The 24,018-nt window shown below is 38.5% G+C and overlaps 1 protein-coding gene across 3 annotated transcripts in view; it reads left to right on the top strand.

Annotated features, from left to right (window-relative positions):
• Positions 1-24,018, top strand: part of GRID2 (glutamate ionotropic receptor delta type subunit 2) — a 742,195-nt gene that overhangs the window by 309,455 nt on the left and 408,722 nt on the right. The window lies entirely within an intron of this gene.

Genomic DNA, 24,018 nt, shown 5'->3' with positions numbered 1-24,018 from the left:
AACATGAAAAAATGCAGATTATTATTTAAAAGGGGACAATAGAAAGGGAGTAGATATACCATTCTCATCTGTATTATGCCATTGTTGGGTTTATTTTGTTGCTTGAGGGTTGGTTTGGATTTTTTTATAATTTCTGTCCTTAGATATCTGTGGGGGGTTTTTTTGGATAGAGACAGCCTTTTTATTTTGCCAACACACATTGGTTTAGCATCGCTGTGGTCTTGCTCCAGAACTGTGGATACTGGGATAATAGTGGCAGCAAGTAATAATGATGCTCAGAGTTGGTCCAGATGTTTATCCTGAGGTTAAAATCATATCAGCTATGCAACCGGACATGATTTGTTTTGTCTTCTTCCTCCTAAAGCAATGACATATTATGACAAGTCAGGATGCTGAGCAAAGGATGTTCTTAGCTACTCTATTAACCCATTCAGAATCCCTTTTGTTCATCCCTGTAGCTTCATCTTACAAAGATCACACAAAAGAACTTTGGAAAGCCTTTATTTCATAAAGTATTTCATGAATCTGAAATGAATGCCTTTTCCAGTAAGACTTCATATCTGAATTCATGAGATGTAGAAGGTTAATTTTTATTTTTTTTTCCTTAACTGCATTTGAGGTATTGGCAACATATACTAGCAACCCCATTGCAGAGTTCTGTAGCTGATATAGAAATTTTTGGGGTTTAGAAGAAGAAAAAAAAAAAAATCCCCCCAAACTGTCATTGTTCATTTACAAAACATGACTGAATTGAAATGTTTGTCCAGAGACGACGTGGTTGGCAGCTGCATGAGGCTTAATTACTTTTCCTGCAATTGCCTGGCCGTTTCCATTTTGCAAAAAAAATGCCATTCCTCTTTGCATAAACTATCAGGAGATCAAAATGCAGTAGTAATGTTGCTTTCCTTCTTCACGCTCTCACTGCCCCTGGAAAGTGGATGCTATGCAGAAAATCATCTTCCCACTTGCATGAAGATCCCACGCCTTAAAGGTGCTGATGCCCTCCTGAATGTTGGTGAGTGGTAGCAACATCCATGTGACATCAGTGAGGATTGCCAGCACGATGCAGATCTTGAGTGGCACTTGATGTCATCTCCTGCAGGATAGGTCTAAGATGCATGAAGGATGAAATCCTTTCTTACTAATTATAGCAATGGTGGTTTTTTCCTCATGATTCTGTTTTGTAGGCTGTAAGTTATGAGAGTGAAAACATGTGAGCTGTTTAAAGGAGCACCTAGCTGTCAGAACAGTATCTTCCCTACCAAAATATCTTTGACTTACTCTCATATGTAAATGACAGATTGAATTATAATTTACCCTTAAAATTAAGGTGGGGGGGGAAGGGAGGAAGGAAAGGTAAAACTGAAGTGAATAAAAATGGTACTCTTAAAATATTTATAAAGCTTTTTTTTCTTTTGCCCATTATGTCTTGTCATTAAATACTTACAATGACCTGAAATGTATTTAAGCAGACAAGAAACAGTCACTTCTGCCATGTTTTGAGAAATTCAGGTACTGTAATTTGGTACACAGAAAATACATTAGACACTATGTGTCTTGAAGTAGAGACCATTTAAAAACTGAAAATCCACATGAATCATGCTTTGTTTTTCTGAGTTACACTTTGTCTTGCATTAGTAAAATTGGTCCTGAATCAGGAAACACTTAAATGCATGTTTTTCCTTTTCATTAAGGGGACAAAAAAAAAAAAAAAAAAAAAAAAAAAAAGGGGCGGGGGGGAGAGGAAAAAAAAAAGAGGGGAAAAAAAAGAATTGGTATATCGTTCATTCTGTACAATACTGGCTATAGAACTTCCCAGAATTATTCCTGTATAGAGTGAAATAACTTAGGCTTGCAAAAACATAGCTTCCCATCTAGGTTTAAAGAAAAGCACAAACCCCTCATGTCTAGGAAGTTATGGATATTATATGGTTACCAGTGTAATTGTAGAAGGTGCTTTCCAGGCATGTTTTTTAGAGCTGGACTGTTTCAGTCCATTCCTTTTTACTGCATTATTGAAGTCTTCAGATTCATGAAATTGCAGTAAAACATTAGGCATGAAGCCTAATTTGACAGTGTTTCTTTAAATAAATATCAAAGTTCTTCTTAATAGTGTTCAAAAAGATTATAAAATGCTAAGATTTTGGTTTTAAGGAAGAGAACTTTTTTTTAAAAAAAAAAAAGAAATTAAACATAGATAAGTATTAGTATAATCTCCAGCATGAGTAACATGGGGTTATTCATGCAAATTGAATGTATCTATATCCAGGAATGACAATGAGTTAAACTAGCTTAACTATTCATGCAAGCTTGGAGCCAAGTGGATCAAGAGCAAAACTGATGAAAAGTTCACTGAGCTTTTAAAACTTTTTCATCTCTAATAACCTGTAGTACTGCTATTTTAAGGGTGTTTTCTAGAAAGTTGGTACTAAGTTTCCAATTGGTTTTTAAGAGAATACAGTTCAGTTACTGCCTCCAGGGCTTATCCCAGGAGGGAACTTGCTGTGTTTTGGGGAGCTTTAGCACTGCTACAGGTTGTGCAATAAACGTTTTTTCAACTGCTTTTGACCTCAAAGGGCAGTGTGTTTTACAAGCAATAGATAAGAGGGAGACGCGATAGATAAGAGGGAGACACGTTAGATGGGCAATAGCTGAATTCATCTGTTGTTAAGACTTACTAATGGAAATAAGAAATATTCCTTCAAGTCTTGTGAAATGGATAGGTTCTGTGGGGCTGGGGTCTCTGTAAACCCATGATACTTCATTTCCACTTGTTGAATTTCCTTTGCTATTTGGGAATTATTTGTGTTATCTTGAAGAAAAATTTCTTTTGGTCTTGAACTGAAGTATCTGCCTCAGTGGAGAAAGAGCAGTTTCTTGAAAGAACAAAGTCCACTTGTCATGTCTTGGGATTTCAGCTGCTGTTACTATTGTTTGAAGTGCCGTGGCCATCAGCTGGTTGTTGATCTTCAATTTGGGGCTTAAGGGACCTGTGCATCCACCTTTCAGAAGAATTCGGGGGTAGTTGTTACACCTTTCCTTAAGGACTATCACCCTGGTTTCTCATTCTGGGTTAACACGTTCCCCGTGGGAAGAAGGGAAAGGACATCAGAGTAGAGAATAGACAAGTGGTTTTCAAGTTGTGTTTTGCACTTTGCCTGCATGGGCTGTAGTGGGAGCCTTTGCAGTGGTGGGTGTAGATCACAGCACCCTCAGAGCCAGCCTGGCTCGGGCTCAGGTGGGCTGTGCTCCCCCAAGGCTACAGAATTGCTGCAGCAGCAGCAATGGGTTGTGGCCGGCAGCTGACCTGCATCCCTCAAACCCCCATATGTCTCTCCCCCTTGCAAAAACCAGCATCCCACTGAGACCACAAAGTTTGCGTAGCACTGGATTTTTTCATCAGCAATATATCCCATGCAGGAGCACCTTTCCCAAGGCTAAATTCTGTCTGCCTTCTGTTCCTGGGCAGGAACAGATACAGGGATAGCGGTGGATGCAGGGCAATACACCATATTAGACAGTGCGATACTCCAAACTACTGGAAAACAAGCTCCAGTATGAGAAATGTAAACTGTGCTTTTCTGTTTCATCTGCCCAGACTCATATAGTGAGCAAAGATCATTATGATATGAGTAAATTTACAGTACAATTGTTGTTTGATGATGAATAGAGATGTTATTTTAAATGTGTGGAAATAATTCCCTATATATATTCTCTCTATGGTTTTGGTATTTTAAAAGTCCTCAATGAATCCTAAGTGTCTCATTTCTGAGCCCAATCCACAGCCACTCATGACAATCTGAATATTACCTCTGCACACTGAAACCTACGGTTTATCTATTTCTGAGAAAATAATGTGTGTGTGTGATGATATTTAGGAGCAAAACTCACCATTGACTCTTAATCCATGACCTTGGTATTTGATTAATGCAGTTGAAACTTGACCTTTCAGCCCTGTTATGGCTTTCTTAAAGAGGTTCACAATTAATATGCTACTTCAGAAGAGGGCTTTTTTATTATTATTATTATTGCGCATAAACTCAGGGTAGAATCCAGCTGAAAATTTTGAAGCATATTCACCAAAGTTACAAAGAACCACACAGATGATGTGCCCCAAGTTGGGTATAAAGGAAATGGCCAGTAAAATATTTTTGGGGAGCATCCCTGCAATCTTGTGACTAGGCTGACTTCCATAGCTACAAAAATCCTTCAATTTGGTGTTACTGGGTTTGTAACTAAACAATATGACTTTTCTGGCTTATGTGGCTGCTGCACATCTCAGCCATATTTCTGCCTTTTTTGATTCACTCTTGGAAATCTATACTTCCTGCAATTCCTTCCAAGAGAAAATTGATGTGATAAGTGGGTGACCCCTTTGGCTTATCTTAAGCTCCTTTTCCTTGTCAATGTATTTACTATTTTCAGAAGAAATGAAAAATATCCAACTAGAGTGTGTGTGGGGGTGATTTCCAAAGTAGTTTTAGCCCACACCATAGCATCTACAACCCTGGAGCAGAAGGCCCATATGTCACCAATTCTCCTTTTTTTCACAGCTGGCCATATGCAACAGGAAGGTCTGTAAGGAGGCTTTTATCGTAGCTGACCTGGTTCCCTGATGCAGAAAGCATGTCAGAAAAACGTATCAAAAGGGTTATCAAAGCACATGACAAGGCGAGTTCACCTGGACACCAGTGGCTAGCACTAAGAAGGAAATTGTGGGACAAGCATAGGTGGCTTTGAGCTATGGTAGGAACCTCTTTACTCAGTGACCCTCGTGCTTCCTTGGTCAGCACAGTCCTTAACGGTGTCGTCTGAAAGTTGGATCTGTGCAGACAGACTGCAAATTAAAGCGAAGATGGCAGAAATGTTTTGACTTATATTGTTTATTTACAAAACATTTTTTAATCTATTTTTTTCAAAAAATAACATTCCTTTTTTTTTTTTTTTAAAAAGTCAAATGTGCAAAAAGTTCTAATAATTGAAATATAGTATCATTTAATTTCAAGTGAGGAGGACTATTTCTTTTTGCCTTTTTTTGCCCTCTTTTCCACCACTACAATAATAGAGGAAAAAAGAAACCCAGATTGACCTAAAATAACACACAAAATTGTTTAAGTATTTTTCATTTATACCATCAAAACAAAAAAAAAATATTTTTTCAGCTCTAGCTAATCCCATATTTCACAGTGAGTCTTTGGATACCTTTGCATAACCTTTGACTTTTATGCTTCAGTGTTCCCACTGAGAAGAAACAGAACAGTTTGTTGTTTAGCAGATGGGGTGGTTTGAAGTCAGTTATGCTGGAAGAATATTTTGAAGACAAATGAACTGTGCAGCTGGGAGAAGACTACTGAAAGAAAGACCTTGAGAACATGCTGACGTATCCCCTCCCTTTTGCTAAAGCTGTGCATTCCCCTTTATGTCAGAGGGATATTTCTTTTAATATTGAGAACAAACATAAAGTTCAATTTATTTTTTTTTAAATAGGGATACATTTTAAAATTACTCTGTGAAGCTGCAGTTCTGTGGAGCCGGGGGGGGGGGGGGGGGGGGGGAGGGGCACGGGGGAAGAGGAGCTGAGAGGGTTGTAGCATTTGTTCTCTCGCCTCAGACTTCTTTTGTAAGCCATGGTAAATTACTTACTTTCAACGCCTTAAGCTTCTATTTGTTAAAATGGGGATAACATTCTTACACTTCATGGGAGGTAAGAAACAGAATTTATTCATATCTGCATAGTGTATAAATTAGGTGTTATAAAAAATTCAAAGTATTCTTTCTTGATAGCAATTTAAGTATGAGTAGCATTAAAATTTAGTGCTCTAATTTTTCCTTTACAAAGAGGACCCTTCCTTGAAGAGACCATATTCATCCTTACTGAGGTGTTTGTGCTGGAGCACCTTCAGTCCTGCAAACCTTTTGCTCTTGAGACAGATATTGGCAAAACAGTTACCTGATTTGGGTGGGATGGCGTATGGCTAGGAACTCAGGTGCTGCTTCACTTACAGTAGAGACAGCCAAAATGCATTGCAACTTCCTATAATTTTTTGTGTATTTCCCCCTTTCTATTTTGCATTTCAAAAGTCAGCACATCAATTGGGCAGAAAGTCTCCAACTGTTGTACAGACAAACGTGTTAAGGCTTCTAATGTTTAGTTTTACTTTTATTCTTCCAGCTTAAAGAAATGGTTGGTAGGGAAATAGATGACCTGATAAAATTTTCTTGGGTAAGTTTATGATTTTATATTCACTTATAAAGTGATCTTGGGACATACAGGGGTTATTCTGGCATAATGTAGAATTTAAAATCAAGCTTTACTCAGTTATCTAATGATTAGGTCCTTAGGAGTGATAAATCTTGCTATGGAGTAGTGGTTGTACTTCGTTTCATCATTATTTAACAGGGATGAATAACATGCCTTCCAGTAAAGACAGGAATAGCTGTGAAAATGCATGCCTGTAGCCCAGTAGATAAAACGCTGTGCCCAGGAAGAGGCCAGCAGGTCTCTTGTTGCTTCTGCCCTTCACAGAGATGGGATGAATGGCGTGCACCTTGGATTCTTCCTTTTCTTCATGTACCAAGTCGCCTCTTTCTTTCCATCCCTTTGAATTTTGCAGTGTTTCTCAGGCACTTGTTCCATTTCAAGAGAAAATGCACTAAGGGACCCAGTTTAGATTTTTTTATTGACCAACAGTGAATAAACAGAAGGTTTGAACTGCTTCTGGTAGGGAAAAGTTTAGCCTGCAATTCTTCACCTGCTACCAATAGGTTGTTATTGAAAAGATGCATATTTCTTTTTCTCCTACTGTGTCTCTGCTGCTCTACTTTCCAGTTAATTGGGTGTTGTGAGCTTGTGTCAAGTGTGTGCTGAGCTACTCACAGGATGTAAGTGCAGTGGCATGTAGTTTAGGAATCCTAACTGGCCTTATACGGCAAAAGCACCATGGTGTTCAGGTTGGCCAATATTGCAGTGACTGCAGACATGTGCAATAACAAAATGTCTTGTAATATGGTATGACTTTCATAACAGTTTTAGTCACTTTTAGATGCTTTGGCATATAAGCACCTGGGCAGGAGGTTTCTTAACCTAGTGTGTAAGACTTACCTGGACATCTAAAATCTGCGTGGATCTTCTGTACATAGGTCTTTAGTCATTCTGCGTGAGGAAATAGTATGTGTGTATGTTCCTACAAATTGCGGGTGCAAACTGAGAAAGCAATATCACATACACTTTTGAGTGTAAACACTAGGTTTCTGGCTCCTAAATTCAGCTGCTGAGTCTCAAAGGTAGTTAGCATGGAGAACTTAACCCTCATAGGGTCTATCACCAGTCTACCACCCTCACATAGGGTGGAATACATAAAAATGTTGAAATAGCAAGGTGGGTTTTGCTTTTAGGGTTGTGGATTGATGGAGGCTCATTTACAGCTCATCAAGACTTTTGTGTGATCTGTACTAGGCTTTGATTACGAGCTAAGCACTAATTATGCTACAGACAAAAATGCCATTATCCAAACTTAGCCAGGTGTGCTTCATGCAAATTTTCACTGAAGTCTATGGCATTTTAAACCATATGGTAATTCACATTAATCTTTAAACACATAATTGTAAAAATCCTGAAAACGAAAGACTTTTTTTTTTAAAAAAAAAAAACATAATTGGAAAATATCACAGTAAAACAGGTATTAAAACTACAGATGAGCTTCCTATAACTTACAGGCTATGATAGAGGAAATACTGTGTACCATCTGAAATCAACTGTTCTATTAAAAATGCTAAAGCCTACTTCATACCATGTGATAAAACATCTCAAACTTCATACTCATTAGCAGCATATCTGCTTGAAGCAAAAACAGTTTTATCTACTGAAAAAACATGGCAGATATTGTGGAGTGGGGGTAGATTTTTATGCTGGTTTACATTGGGCAACCTGCGAATCTGGGAGGTCTGTTTTCCAAGTAATAAAATCCTTTCCTGGCCCGTACTTTTGATGGTCTTTTAAGACCTGAGGGCCTTTGAATCTTGCTAGCTCACTACAACTGAAGCAAGCATGAATGTTTCACAGCGTATGTAAGCATTCGGTGCATCCTCAGTCTGCTTGGAAAAAAATGTTACTGGGCATTGCTTTTTGAGCAGCACACCTTCACTCGAACTGTGTATTTGAAAAGTCAGTGATGGCAAGCTTTCTTTTTTCTGAATCTCAGTCTATCAAAGGAAATAGAAGTAGAAGAATTTCACCGTGGGAAGGAGATTTCCTTCTGATATCACCTAACAATGCACTTTCTGATTTCTGTATCTTCAATGAGAAACAGCTACAATAATGCTGGCAACCGAGGGAGTGGTAAAAGTACTTGCTCTTCAACATTAGCTAGTGTCTGAAGAAAGTTTCAGTAAGATCTTAAAAATGCTGCACCTCACACTTCTCCACTGTTTGCCCTCTTTTTATTTAAAGGCATTCTAAAAATCCTATTTTCATTAAATGTTTTTAGCACTCCTGGTGTTAATTCTGGCCCTAAATCACTTGCTGGAAACTGTCATCTCTAAAATTATCAACAAATGCTGTACAGCAAAAGTACAGGATCCAACGTAGAGCTTTCCCTTTGATTTTATAAAAACATGTATGCAGTTGTGGGCCTATGTGATCAGTGAGAGTTTTTACTTGATTCTATGCAAATTTAATTACCGATACTTTCTGGTGTGATAGATTAATGTTGGTATAGCTCGAGTTGTTTGTATAGTCTTTATTGCCAGTTTACTGTATTCTTGGCTACACAGGCAGGCAGTATGGGCTGTAATGGGGCTAATAAGGACTTTTAATTGTAAAATAATTGTCAATTCTCTGTATGGGTGCATCAAAGCAGAAAAGAAACCCAGCTGGGTTAAGCCAACATGCTCACATATTGAACCCTGTGGTCCTCACCTGTCTAACTCTTTCTAGTGTTCATTTACATAATTAAGTCAAAGCAAAAACTGACTTTCACTTGCAATCAATTTGAACATTAATTGTACATGAATGAAATCTTTTAATTCTTTCTTTTGTGACTGGAGAGATTAGCTGGTAAGGCATAAATGAACAGTGATTAGAAAATTGAGCAAAATGGGGGATTTGGTGGTGGAGGGAAAGTGTGGAAATAGGTATGTCTCTGGCCATGTTTCACTCTTCTTTGGTTCATGAGGTTAATGACTATATCCCAGAGATTTGCTTCGGGTTACTGAAATTGTAGGCAAAAGTCTCAAGTGAAAGAAGGGTCAGAAAGGGATTCCTCTTCAAGCAAAACTGCTCTTTTATTTCAGTCAATGCCAGAGGAGACATCTTTGCTCACTGGCTGGAATATATTATCCTTTTCAAAAGGCCACTTGAAAAAGATTCAATGGGTAAGCTAATTTTAAATCAAAAGCTGTGTGATAATACATTAATCTCCCCTCATCTGACACTATCCACCCAGAAAAAAGAAAAATACACAGGCTTGGCCTGACTCAACATAAGGAATTTGACCTACCTGCACAAGTTGCAAAGAGAGAGAACACCAGTTTGTGCCTGAGGGCAAGATCGTTGGGAGAAGCTGTGAAGAAACTGAAGTCTTGAGCCACTGTAAGGTCCCACAAAGCAGGAACAAATATATTTCAAAGAAAGCTGCAATTAAAAGAAGCATCATGAGGATGCATACCTTTATTTTTCTAAAATCAGCCTTCCCCAGACAGTACTTTCCTTATTGATTGAAATTAATTTCTTTGCGTCTGCACTTTTTCCTGTGGGTCTCAGTAAGGGAAGTGGTGCCTACTGTGTGAACTCTTCACAGCCATCTGCATTGTATGGTTGGGAATCGCTCTTGAAGGTGAGTTGATTACTGCTTCTCTCTTTTTGGGTGGTTCTTACTGAAACATGAATTTCCAAGGTTTACTGACCACAACATACCCTGTTTGCCATCTCTGGACATAACCTGCACTGTGCATGTCTCAAACACAACTGTACCTGTCAGTTGAATGAATTAAACTATGTAAAGGCAACTTGTCTCTCAAAACTGATCAACCCAATTGGCTTAAAAGTAAGGAAGCCAAATTAAAATGATGCAGATCTGCTGAAGTTGCACCTGTGGTACGGTGATGTGTCCCACTGGCTTAACTTGGATGAACAACCCACAGAAGTCTCTCAGCTTCTTGAGAGTGCCTTACTCTGGCTGCTGGCTGAAGGGATATGACAGCTGTATTTTTAAAAAACATATACTATTCCTTTCTTGTTTCCTGCAAAGTAAATTAGATTTTTCTCCTGAATTTGGGTTGATTACCCATATGGTGAAAGCGTTTGTATTTTTTTGATCTCGCCTTTCTAGCATCCAGACTGAGGTGTGGGAAGGGCAGCTGTGAAGACAAGGTTGGAATGGTGCCATTGCTATGAAGGGAGGATCAGGGGCATGGTTTGGGAAGTTGAAGGCAGATAAATTATGGAATTCTACTTCTGACTGGTTTTGTTAAGCTACAACTCGTATGTGGCGTTGGGCACGTTGTTTCGTATTCCTTGTCAGTTATTCCTAATGTGGGAATGGATGTAGCAGGAACGTATTCCCAGGAGGTGCAGCAGGTAAATAGGAAATCTCTTTTTAAATATCTCTTTCTATATACTTTAAAAAATGGCAACTATCTCTTGTTTTCTACCTGTGTTTGATGAATATATCTGCAGCTCAAGCTCAGCCACGTTTGTAAAGCAGAATAGTAATTCCAAATTTAATGAAGGCATAACAAAACATGGTGTGTTTGTGACTCAGTAGCGTTACGCCTCAGATCTCTGATGCAGCTTTTCTCTTAAGGCCCTGACTTGCTTTTGTATGAAAGATGAAACAATGAAGCTGTTACAGAAACAGATCACCTATGAAACAGTTTCCAGCAAACAGCACATAAGAAAATTTGCAAGCACAAGCAGTGCTTAACACAATCAACTGAATTGTTTTAACTTCTGAAAACATGTTATCTCTTATTAATGCATTAAACTCACTGGATGCTGTTTGTGCATTTATTTCCATAGTATATGAATGAGAAACCCTATCTTCCAAAAACTAGTTATTAGACTTTTTGCCCCTTATCTTAATTTGAGCAATAATTAGTAGTCATAATCAAATGTTTAACTGAGGCATATACACAGCTCCTGAACACAGACTGCCAAGAACAAGGATGGAATCCTGTCCAAGGTGATATACTTTTCTAAAGATATATAGCATGTAAAATGCAGTGCTAGTATATAGCATTAATCAGGATGTCATAGCTTCCGAAATGAGCTCCTGTCAGGGAACATATATTGGTGCTCTGGCTGATAATGGCCTTGCTAATTTACGACAGACTACCATGTCTGTAATAATAAAAAATCTCCTCCTTGTGCTCTTTTGATATTTTCCCATTGATGCATGTCATTTTTTGAACAGGATAAAACAGCTCTGTCATAACATATAATATCTCTGTTCTGTAAATGCAGAATATGCTATTATATAGAAGGAAAATGTTATACTGTGCAGGCAAGATAATATAAACAGCTTTGTATTGTGTTTGTTCTTGGGTGACGGAATCATTTATCCAGTCAACTCTTCCCCTTCTCTGTTTTGAAAGAGGCTTTTTAGACAATATATGCAAGTTTTAGTTAATTTAAAAATGGGGTTCTGACTTCAAGAGTGCAGAAGGTTTAGTTTCAAATCAGTAAATTGATCTATTGGTAAAGTCACCATTTTACAAACCACAAATACCAGATTATAGTAGTGGCTTGTTGGTAGTGAATTTTTCTTGGAGATAATTCTTTACTGGAATCCTTAAGCTATCTTGTTCTCAGTTTAGACTTATCCATTTTACACGTGGAGCCTTTTTTTATCAGTGAAACAATAACAGGAAACCCTTTGAATGGTGAGTTTCTGAAAGTATAATAAGTAGAAGGTATTTCACATAGTTTATTCCTTGTCGGCTCTACTGCTTGTAATGTGAGTGCTAGATTTTAGCAGTAGATTTTAAGAAACAGAGTTTATTAGTTGTGCCAAGGGAATAACTAGGTATTGCACAATATATGGAAATTCACATTTATATATTCATAGTTTGCATATTTGCAGTGTGCAAGAAGAAAATTACCAGCCAAGTTGAACATTACAAGTTGGTTGGAAGAGGCTGAGATATAAACTATTGATGTATCTCGTCTATTTTGAAGAGAAATCAAAGGGTAATCCCTGAGAATTCCACTGGATGGACTGGTGGTGTTTCCTCTGAAAATTTCAACATGCTCCAATACTTTGCTCTCAGCCCTCAGGCTAAAAAAAGTCCCTGAATTACACCAGCCAGTTCATGCCAACTTCTGTTCTCAGTTTAGGAGATCAAAAATGTTCTTCTTAATACTGAAAAATAATAGCAAAGTCTATTTTCATGTTGAATACACTTGAATTTTCACAGATATGTAGTGCCTCACTATCTATACATAATTTTGCAATATGTGTGAAGATAATGGCACAGGATGGTCGTAAGAAGTTTCCACAGTCATGAGCTGCTGGTGGAATCTCAAATTTCTTGACCCTGCTGACCCACTTCATTGTACCATTACTCTGTCAAAGGCTTGGCAAACATCCTGCCCACCACGATGTGGGTGCATGCCCAGAGATTCAAATGCTTTTCTTCACACCTTCCTTTCCTCTTTGTGGTCAAAATACTATTAGCAGTTCTTTAACCTGTTGTGGAAGTCTCTGGGGACTACTTTCAGCCTCCAGGCATTTCTTGTGTCCCTTCCCCATACAACTGAGGAGCGCAGTGCAGAGGGGATGGGTGTCGATGCTGAAGGTGATGCCCTCTGCAACATATCCTCATGGTGTGCTCCACCTGGTCTGGAAAGCCTCAAAAATCTCTACTGGGTATTTTGATCTGCCACTAGCATGGACTCCCCAGGGAAACTAGATGAAGGGAAAATAAGGTCTTTCCAGCAAAAGGATGGAGAGAGTAAGTGAAGATTCAAGGATTCATAGGTAGTTTGAATAAATCACTGTCTGAAATACAGGGCCATTTTTCTGTCCGCCTACCTCTCTGTAACATTTCCCATCAGTATGGTATTATGGAGCTATTTGAAAGTCATCAGAAAGTTTAGGATGTCATCTAATAAACCAATCTAAAGAAATCAGAGTTTCCTAAAGTTTGTCTTCTGCTCAGAGCTCTTTAAAATAATGCTGAATAGCTTTGGGAAATTAGCCCTTTGAAATACCAATATTTCTTGTGTACCACTTTGGGCATCTGATCTATATTTTGAATCATTACACTGAATCCTTGGCAACTATCATTTTCTAGTCTACTGATGACTTCATCTTTAATTCCAAAAATGAGATCAAAAAAAAGATTGAAAGAATGAGAAAAATATTTTTGGTGATAAAATAAATATCACCACAGTTTTGGGTTTTTTTTTTAAAGAAAATAGAGAGGTAAGTATAGAAGAAGTATAAAGCATAAACTCCTTCTCAAGAAGGAGAATACATGATATATTTTTCTAATCAGAAGAGGAAAGCATAACAAAAAGTAAGGATGGAGAGCTAAAGGCAGATAAATTCAAAAAGATTTAATCATGAGGATGTGTTAATTCAGCAGTGACATAAGCCACTAGACAAGATAGGGAAATCTCCAGTGTCTTGGCATCTTTACACAGGACTAGATGCCATTTCAAAATGTGTAGCAGTAGTAGTCAGTTATTCATTCACGTCTGTCTAGGTCTGCTACTCTCGGTGGTGCTTAGAATGACAGAGGGATTGCACCAAACCTCTCGCCATTTTCTTCCTCTCCCTCCCTGTTACGCGGTATGACTGTTGTGAACAGGCAAATCCTTCCCTTTCTTTTGACTTAAGTTCCACGCAGCAGAAATGAGAAGAAAACAATTTTTACATATCATTGAACTACATTGGTGTTGGGGGTTAACCCTAGTAGGCAGCTAAGTACCACACAGCTGCTCGTTCACTTTCCCCCAAACACACCTACCAGCCCTAGTGGGATGGAGGAAGAGGAAGGTGTCGTGGTTTTACCCCAGCCAGCAGCTGAGCGCCACGCAGCCGCTTACTTACTCCCCCGCCCCCATCGGGATGGGGAAGAGAATTGGAAAAGTTAAAGTGAGAAAACTCGTGGGTTGAGATAAAGACAGTTTAATAGGTAAAGCAAAAGCCGCGCGCACAAGCAAAGCAAAGCAAGGAATTCATTCACCACTTCCCATGGGCAGGCAGGTGTTCAGCCATCTCCAGGAAAGCAGGGCTCCGTCACGCGTAACGGTTACTTGGGAAGACAAATGCCATCCCTCTGAACACTGCCGCCGCCCCTCTTCCCCTTCCCCCAAGCTCCTTATAAGCTGAGCATGATGCCATAGGGTATGGAATATCCCTTTGGTCAGTTTGGGTCACCTGTCCTGTCTGTGTCCCCTCCCAATTTCTTGGGCACCCCCAGCCATCCTTCTGGCAGGGCGGTGGGAGAAGCAGAAAAGGCTTTGGCTCTGTGTAAGCACTGCTCAACAATAGGTCCATAGAACAAAAACATCTCTATATTATCAACATTGCTTCCAGCACAAATCCAAAACATAGCCCCATACTAGCTACTATGAAGAAAATTAACCCTGTCAGCTGAAACCAGGACAGAAGGGAAGAGTAAAAGCAAGAAAACTTGTGGGTCAAGATAAAATATGTGTAATAAGTGAAGGAGAATTGAAAGAAGAGAGAAAGAAAAGAAAATACAACAAGTAATACAAAGGCAATCACTACCTCCCACAGGGAAACCAATGCCCAGACAGTTCTCAAGTAAAAGATGGTAACTCCCCTAAACCCCATCCTCTCCCCTTTTTTGCTGAGCATGATGTTACATGCCATGGGATATCTCTTTGGCTAGTTTGAGTCATCTGCCTGGTTGTGTCCCATCTCAACCCCTTGCACCCCTCCCAATCTATTCGCTGGGGGAGCAGAGTGAGAAGCAGAGAAGGCCTTGATCCTGAGCAAGCACTCTTCAGCAATAGCTAAAACATTAGTGTGTTACAGCATTTTTTTGGTCACAAACCTAAAACACAGCACCATAGGAGCTGCTAGGAAGAAAATTAACTCCATCCCAGCCAGACCCAGCACAGCTAGGCCAAAAAAAAGTCATATGAAAGGTAGTGGATTTTTTTATCCCCAGAAAAGTAGTGCAGGTGACAAATTGGAATGGCCATTATCATAGCAGTCCAATAAATCCAATGTCCTGCAGGAAGCTTAAGCTAGCTACAGTAGGTGGAAGTCAGTAGAGTATGATGGTCACCTAGCCTGGAATGTCCATATGTTTATTGACCTTTATATGGCAGAACTGAATTCAAGAGAGTAATTTGGAAACTCTTCAAACCCTTGTCGTACTGCATTTCTTGCTCTTACGCGATGAAATTTCTCTTCTGAGCCTGAAAAAAATTTGCTGTGAAAAAAGGTGCAATGAAACTAATATATTCCTGATGGAGAAGGTGGTGGTGGTGGTTGTTTATTGAGCTTTTTCTGGTGTGAAATGACACAGTCAAACATTTAACTTCATTTGTTACAAAAAAAGATTCTGTTAAATGGCCTATGTTAGCATAAAGGTGGTATTTTTGCAATGCTTCTTGCACTTTTTTATTCTAAAAGAAGAATACTACAGTCTTCAGTTTGGGATTTTGGGGTTTTTTTGGTTTTTTTTTTTTAGTCTTCATAGATCATCATGTTTTTTCATCTTTATATATATGAGACAAACATCCACACTTATGCTTCCTCTATATCATATGTTGGCCTACAGTCAGCAAGAGAGACTGTTTTTATAAGACTCTCTGAAGGTGTCAGCATGAGGAACAAAATTTATTTTTCTACAGCTAGTACAGAAGATAGCTCATGTCACTGTTTGTAGTAATATGCATAGACACACATATATATTTATATATAATCATAACTTCAATGAAATTTGACCATAATGGCCATAGGAAATGTAATACTAGAAACATTATACACAGAGGTCCAGCAGACAGGGAGCCTGCTGAAGCTGGGTGGTTCAAGAGACTACTGAGTGTTCTCTGAAATAAAACTTCCTAACCTCCTTTCATCAGTATAAGAACTATTCTCATCAGCATTTTTGGTACATACTGAATTTCAATATGAAAACTTAATAATTTCCTATATGAGGTATACGGACAAAAAATGCCTGTGCATTTGTGCAAAGTTCATACTTTTTAATGTGAAAATTCTCATATAATAATGCTATATAAATGGAAGGCTGTTATTACTTATAAAGAAAGATAAGAGTTAAGAAGGCTTGAGTATAAAAACCAGCAGATTACTTTTAAAGTCGTTTTAATTATGAAGTAGAAAGCATGCTGCATAATGAAAGGAAAATGCTGGAAATGCTGTAGACTTCAAAGGCATAACATTTTTCTCCAGTAAGCTATATGTAAAATTTATTTAATAAATCCTCACACTTTTACTGGGAAAAACAGACATTGAGTAATGTCATTATTAAGAGGCTCCTGGAAGGTAAACATGGACCTGACCTCACTCAGACCAGTGGAGAAGAGGCTTGAAGAGCTTTAGTGAGACTGCAGGGTGGAACGGTACTGCAGGGTGGAAAGGAGCGCTGACGCACTGACTAGTGCTTGATTTTAGATCCTAGGAGGCCTGTCTGCTATTCTGGCTTTGCTTTAGACCTCCCAGGTAATGTTGGATGATGCCTGTGGGCAGTCCAAGGAAAAGGGATTAGGGTGCCTTCCTTCATGTGAGTTCTCAAGGATGAAGTTGCACTCCTTCCTCTGCTTTTAAAACCTTGATTTATTTTCACTGTGCTACACCTCCTACTCCTTATCCAGCATGCTACATGGCGCATTTTTCCCTTGGTGTAGGTATAGGGTTAACCCCCATCTAGCAGAGGGACAAGAATGAGCCAAGAGCTGACCTCTCCTGTCCATGAATTCCTAACCCTAGGTTGTTGCTTGTGCAAGGGGAGTAAGGACAGCATCACTGCTGCCTCTTCCACTCTTTGCTGTGTTTCGCTATGAAACCATAAGAGTGAACAGTTTACAGTCTTGGGCAAACAGGGAATAGGTAGGTGCCTTACAAGGAGACTGCGGTGACTGCTGGTAGACTTTGTCATTTCAAGGTGCCTCACATTATGGAAGCTGCAGCCTGACAAGGATTGACACCATTTTTGGTGTACTGCTGGTGAACTTTTGGCAGTTGTATGATCAATCTGCAGACTTCAGGCTGTTTCTTGGTCAGTTTGTAGTGTCAGTGGAATCATGAAATCTGCTGATTTCCAGGGTAGGGCACCCTGAATGCTCTTTGTGCTCTGTGACACAGTCATTGGAAAGTTAGATTAAAGATGTGTAAATATCCTTTATTGTATTTGATCCCTCGTTCCCAAAGGAAGCAGTGGATAGCCCTGCACTTCGTTTTGCTTTCTCTTTGCTGTATCCCACAGCTACTGATGAACATTCAGCTCATCTCTGGTTAAAAGAACGTGAAGGAAAATGCCTTAAAGCAAAATGTATTGATTCACAGTACAAGAATAAAATGCATGATAAGAAAGCACTGAAACTTTTTTTTCTTGAGTAAGGATTATGCACAGAGGGAAGGATTCAGATCAGTGATTAGAAAAAGGAATTCATGGTAAACAAAACCAAGTTCTACTAAAGCTCTTCAGAAACAAATACACAGAGGTTTCAAACTATGAGTGGGTTGCAGTGTTTCATCTCTGGATAAACAGGATGCCCGAAAACAAATGCAGAGGCCAAATCCATAGTGACTTTAAAAGGAATGGAAGATGCGTGGCAGACTTGCAGTCCTTTTTCGTTAAAATATTTAAGCCCATTTTTTTAAAGAACAGTGTCGGTGGGAGAAACTGGGAGCACTTTACTCAAGCCTATGAAATAGCCAGATAGCTACAGGGGCAGATACAGCTTCAACTCCCTCTGATCAAAAGGGGAGAACCTAAGTTTCGTATTCCATGCAAGCTCCCTAACTATTGGCAATGGCAAATAGCACCAACCAACGTCATCTGTGACAGTTTTGCAATCAAACCTCAAACATTAAAATCTGGTTTCAAACTATCATGTGAATATGGCTTCAGTTAGCAGCTAATTTCAGAAGTGACTTTTTTTTTTTCTGCAAACAACCTAATTGATGAAAAGCACTTGTGTTTCACTAGGTTCCACAGTCCTCAGTGAAGGAGATTAAATGTTCCTAGCTAATGCTGTGCCTACTTTTGACTGGGCTCTTAGAGAGGCTGGGTATGAAGCTGGAAGCTAATCGAACTAATCCTCTGTGATGTCTGAATGATAGGCATCTGTTGATAAGGAGTCTGTGAGAGATCTGTGCACTTCAAGATTCTTTAAATTTGATTTTGAGGACTTCACTGGGACTTAGATTATACACGGACCGTTGCAGCTCTGCCTGCTCCTTTTAAAGAGCCAAACCTCCTGTGTCCATCCAGTTTGAACGCCCTTGACAGGACTTGTGTGGAGTGGATAAATTACTCAAATGTTGAGACTTCAGAAGCTTATGTGGGGCAACAAGGTACTTCAAAGCTCTGAAGCAGCTTCTCTTTATAACTGGCATTTTGAGGGTCATTTTTTTTGCCTCTTCCTAGCTCTCAGCTAAACAGTAATGATGCAATTGTAGACATGCTGTGTAAGTATTTTTCTATAAGCAAAAAGAAGTATTGTGAAACCTTGGAAGAACAGACTAATTATTTTTTTCCTCAGCTGTAGTGCCTTGTGCTGTATTGTTTTGACCATGGTTTTTGTTCTTAGTAGATCAGTCTGAGACAATGGAGTGCCTTTGTGCCAATAAAGATCAGCTGGTTTTGTCTTTTGTGCTTAAGACATACGGAGTCTGAAAGGAGCTCTATATGGGGATCAATACTGGACCATTAAGAAGACAAAAATACAGTCTAGAAGTGGCAGCAACCTACTGGGACTTGAAAATCTCTTTTCAACTCCTGGTTCTGCCTGTGGCTGGACAATTTTCTTACTGTTTCTCTGCCTTACTTCCATCACATGTAAAATGACTATATTAGTGCTTTTGCAACAAGAATGACTATTAAGGTTATTCCTATGGCTGTGCAGTGCATGGAGAAACAGTGTGTTGTTTCATACCCAGCATTAGAGCAGCCCAGGCAGTACAGCTTCTTGCCTGCAATTAAGCCAGATACCACATCCAGGACCAGGGGCTGCTGTTTTCTCTGTGGAAATTGCTGACCTGCTCAGGACAGTCTGGTATACATCCACGTGGCACTGCATTGAAAGGGAAACGTTGGACAGGATGTACAGGATATTAATGTGTGTATAAACACCTTCCCCTCTCTTCCAGATCAGTGTATATAGCATTTCATTTCCAGAGAAAGAAACGTGTCTTTTTAGTGTATGTCAATAGGTAAAGCTCAGTGGAGCCCAGGTGATTTACAACCGCTGAATAGTTGGCCCCATATTCTCTTCTACCTAATCCTAATCAAATGTAAAGCAGTGGTTTGATCCTGTTTTCTCACTGAATGCTGACTGATGCTGCAGTGCCTTATCTCTGATTTTATTGCTACTGGCCTTTTCTGCCAGCAACTCTTCTCCAGATAAATGTGGGGAATTTTTATTGGCAGCTTATTTTAACAGATCTTATGATGAAGGATGTTTCTGTTGCAGAGGTAGAGAGCAGCTGTGAGATGGGTTTTACTGGCTATGATCCAATTTATCCAAGTTGTCTGTCTTGCTGTGACTCATCAAGTACTATAAAAAGTAAATGTGAAATGGGTAAGGAAAAAAAAAAAGAAAACCACAAACCCACCTCAGAGTAAAAAGGCACTTTATGCCATGGTGTTGTGCATTAAAACAGGCCAAGAAGAACAGACTCATGCTGCCAGTATCGCTTCTCTTTTAGTTAAAGCTGTGTGTGGTGAAGTTCCTGTCTAAAATAGCAGATGAATTACCGCGTTGAGTTCAGGTGTGGATCTTGAGAAAGGATTGCAGTCATAAAACCAAAGACAGACAGCATTCGGAGCACTTGTCCTATCTAGGTGATAGCTTACTTGCATACTGTATCTTCCTGCCTAGGAAATGTCACAGCGCAAGTTTGGGCCAATTGCCCCATTTTACATAAAGCCTTAAGAGGAAGACACTGACTGACCAGCTGTGTCTGAGGGTAGGAGGTGATGCTCTGCTTTCCCACCCCTTGCATTCCCCTCAGCTGCATGAAGGGAAAGGAGGAGGTTATTTAAAGCCACCTATAGAAGAGTGATGGATTTGCATTTGCGATAGGTACAGGATGGAAAAGCGAGGAACAGAAATAGGCCATTATGGAAATTACAGCCTTTGTAAATATGTGTGTATTGAAGCTGTTGTGGTGTTACAGGTAAGACTAAAGAGTAAAAAGAAAAATGATTGGGGAGTAACAGTCTGACAGATGTATTTTCTTAGCTGAGTTCAAATTAAATAATACTTTCAGCTGCACAGTTTTCTTAAGAAACAGATGATAGTATGTACAGTGCGTGCATGTAAATTTTTATACATACAGGTGCACATATAAAATGTTATATAAATTATATGTAAAAGTATTACTGTTATATTAAGCCTATTTAATTTCTTAAGGGGTTTTGTATTCCATATGGGTGGATGCTGCCAATGTTTATGAACTGTGTGTATTACCCAATAACCCGTTTCTGGGTGAGGTGAAATCCTGTGATGTAACATTTCCAAAGGAACCAACCCAAGGCCTATTGGCATCATGAGAAAACATGAACTTACACGGGCTTCATCTCAATCTCTACACAATTAAATCAGGTCTGTGCTTTGTAGCTGGAGAAGGTCGCTCTAGCGAAGGGAAAAAAGCAGATGAATGGTATTTCAATGAATGGTATTTGCAATAGAATGGATAACTTTAAATAACTAATTTCTAATATCTGCTATTTTTTTAATGCTTTAAAAACTAGAGCTCCTCTTCTTGTTATTTGACCTAATGTTGCTTTCTTCATTTTGCATTAGCAGCAAACATGGTAGGAATCTGGAAAGACAATAGGCTTTTGATGAATTTCCAAAATTTAAAAATACACATCTTTTCAGATTTTACCTTAATTACATGCTAATCGCTCATTTTAGGTGTTAATTCAAAGCCTATTCATTTTACTCTAATTAGTTTCAGGGAACTTTTTAGTCACTATGGTCATGAAAAAATATTTGTCAAATATCTTTTCTTAAAACTTCTCTTATTACTTTTTAAAAAATGCAGCATGAGCAGCTTATAAATTTCTTCCTTTTTTTTTTCTTCTTTGACCCAAAAGCTATTCAGCATCAGATACAGCAATATCAGATGTCCCAATGCAAAGTGAAAATGAAAAATTTATAAAACTTTAAAAAAAGATGCACACAAACACCAGTAATCACAACAGTAATTTTTTTTGAGACTTCCGTTTACATCATGCTTTTGAGGTTTTGGAGTTTTCTTGCTACAAACTGTTAAATACTAGGAAAATATAAAGTGCAGATCAAGTTTCAGTCATTTCTTAAATCTTAGTAAATCATATTTCATTATTTTAGCCACAGTGCTGGGGTTTTTTGTCATCATTATTCCAGTCATTAGACAGGACTGTCTTACATAGCACCACTGTTCCAGGGTAGTTAAACTAAGATAAGCTATTTCTATAATTAGTTATGATTTTATTTATTTACTTTTTAAATTTATGGAGACTGTTCACCTGGAAATGCTACAGTGTTTAAAGGTGCTTTGCCACACTTGATCCTTTTTAGTTTGTCATGGATAAGCTTCAGTGGGTAATGGTGAATGTACTTAATTTTATGAAACTATAGCAAGAGCGTCTGATTAGTAACATGCAAGAAATAACATCTTGAGGACAGATAGTGGTAGTAACAGCCACCATGTTATTTGTTACTTGGAAGGGATAAAATTATTTCCTCTGTAGAGGCAGAAATTCCCACAAGTTGATAGCTGGGACCTGACTTAGTGTCCTTGAGAGATTTATAAACTGAGGAAAGAATTAACTGTCCTTTTTACATATTTGGAGAGGTGACCCTTGAATTTGCGAGGTTTGTGAAGAAGTTGCTTAAGCATTGCTATATGAATGATTAATCCCCCAATTAATAACATTTGTACTGAAATGGCTTCTTATATTAGTAATGGCATCAAATGACCTTGACATATTTATGCATAAAACCACTTGCTATATATAGCAATGATATTAAGCAGTTTTTGCAATTTGCAATTAAATAGCTTAAAGAGGCTCATACCCTTATTGACTGTTTAAGCATCAAAGATGTTCTACAACATATTTTCCTACTTTCAACAGTAGTCTTGAATTTATGGGTTCAGACTGCTTGTCACACAGAGTAGGTTTTAATTAAAATATTCCTAGAATTCTCTGAGTTAGACTTAAATAAAAGTTTTCCATAGGGAGAAAAAAAAGAGATTCCTGGTTTGTTTTTGTGGTCTTGAAAAATCATGTGTGATATATCGATTTCTGTAATTATCACTGAGAAAAAAGTTTCTTCTGGAAGCTTTCTGTACCTAGTTTTTTACTGTATGGAAGCAGAATTTTTTTAGGAGCCTTTTTAATTACCTGAATACATACTTCATGGAAGAAAACCGTTTAATAAAAGTAGAAGTCCTTTAAAGTGTAATTTTGAAATTTGGTAAGGATACAGACAAGTTTTTAAAATCTAATACTGCAAAGCATTCATTATAAGAACAGTTTAGTTGCCCTGTTTCTGTTGATGCTTGTACCCTCCTATGTGACAAAATGTAAAATGTAGGTATTAGCAGCAGAATCTGGACCCAAGCAAGTGGAAAGCATTAGAGAGAACAAAAAACCCTACAAAATAGCACTTAGTGGAAGGATAAATTGACGGTACTTGAATTTCAGTAGAAAGAAAAATGCAGATATAGTGTAGCTAAGTATCTCACAAATGGTAACATGTCAACCTGAAATCGTCCCTGTCCAACCCCCTAGAGCGGGGATTTTTAATCTCACAATATTACTTCCACTTGCTTGACTACGAAATACTACAATTCCTCAAAATCAGATCCACAGTTCAGGCTGACCCCTGGAAAGAGGGCTACACTGGCTATTAAAATAGGCTTCAAGGCAGGTAAGTTATCCACATGGTTACAGGTTCAGTTTAGCTGCCCTCAGAGGATTCAAATCATGAGCTCAGTTTGCTTGGTTGGGGTAACAGAGCTCTGCCGTTTTGACTGATGAAATCATAGCAAATTTTAACCCACTGAGGGGCTGCTTTAGCTTTGAGTTTTATTTTGAATGAAACTTTAAAGGAGGTGAAAGAGGGGAAAAAGGACCAGAGAAATGAAGCTTTCCTCCTGTTGCAGACTGTCTTTTTGGGGACTCCAGAGATTCTGAGAAATGCTAAACTTCCTTTTCTTCAGCCATTCCTTCAGCACCTGAAATGAGTTGCTTACAGTCATCTTCCATTCAGGCAATATATTATGCACTGTGTTCCATCAAATATGTTCAGTGTTACTCTCATAACTCCAAGAATTTTTTAAACATGCTTTTATACCATGAAGTACACATTATGTTATTAAGTGAACTTTCAGGGAGCGAACAGATTTCTTTCAGGTAATTAGGGGATTAGGAACTAGCCAGAAGTAGATTTTGTTTGTTGGTCTGGTTGTTTATTTATAGGAGCCTAAAACTGTTCAGATAAGCTGCAGTTCCAGCCTTGGCACATGTCAACTTTTTAATTATTATTCTCCTAACTAAATTCTTTCTTAATCCCCTCTCACTGTTCTGTATTCTTCATGTATTCTTTCATGGCTCTAGAAACCTTACCATTTTTTCCTCTGCATAGTCTGTTTTCCACCTTTCTTGGAATGTCTTAAAATTTCATTGGATCTTAATGAATAGTTTGGACTGGTTTCATAAAAGTGATAAATAATGCATGGATCATTAATAAAGGACTTTTCAGTTCTTCCCTCCCTCCTCATCTTGGGAATAGTCCATGCTTTTTCTTGTAAATTAAATGATCTGTCCATCCATTCATGGTAAACTTGGAAG

The sequence above is a fragment of the Balearica regulorum genome, chromosome 4 (assembly GCF_011004875.1).
Source record: "Balearica regulorum gibbericeps isolate bBalReg1 chromosome 4, bBalReg1.pri, whole genome shotgun sequence".
Taxonomy (NCBI): Eukaryota; Metazoa; Chordata; class Aves; order Gruiformes; family Gruidae; genus Balearica; species Balearica regulorum.
Note: the sequence above shows the minus strand (reverse complement) of the source record. Positions and strands in the feature narration are given on the sequence as shown.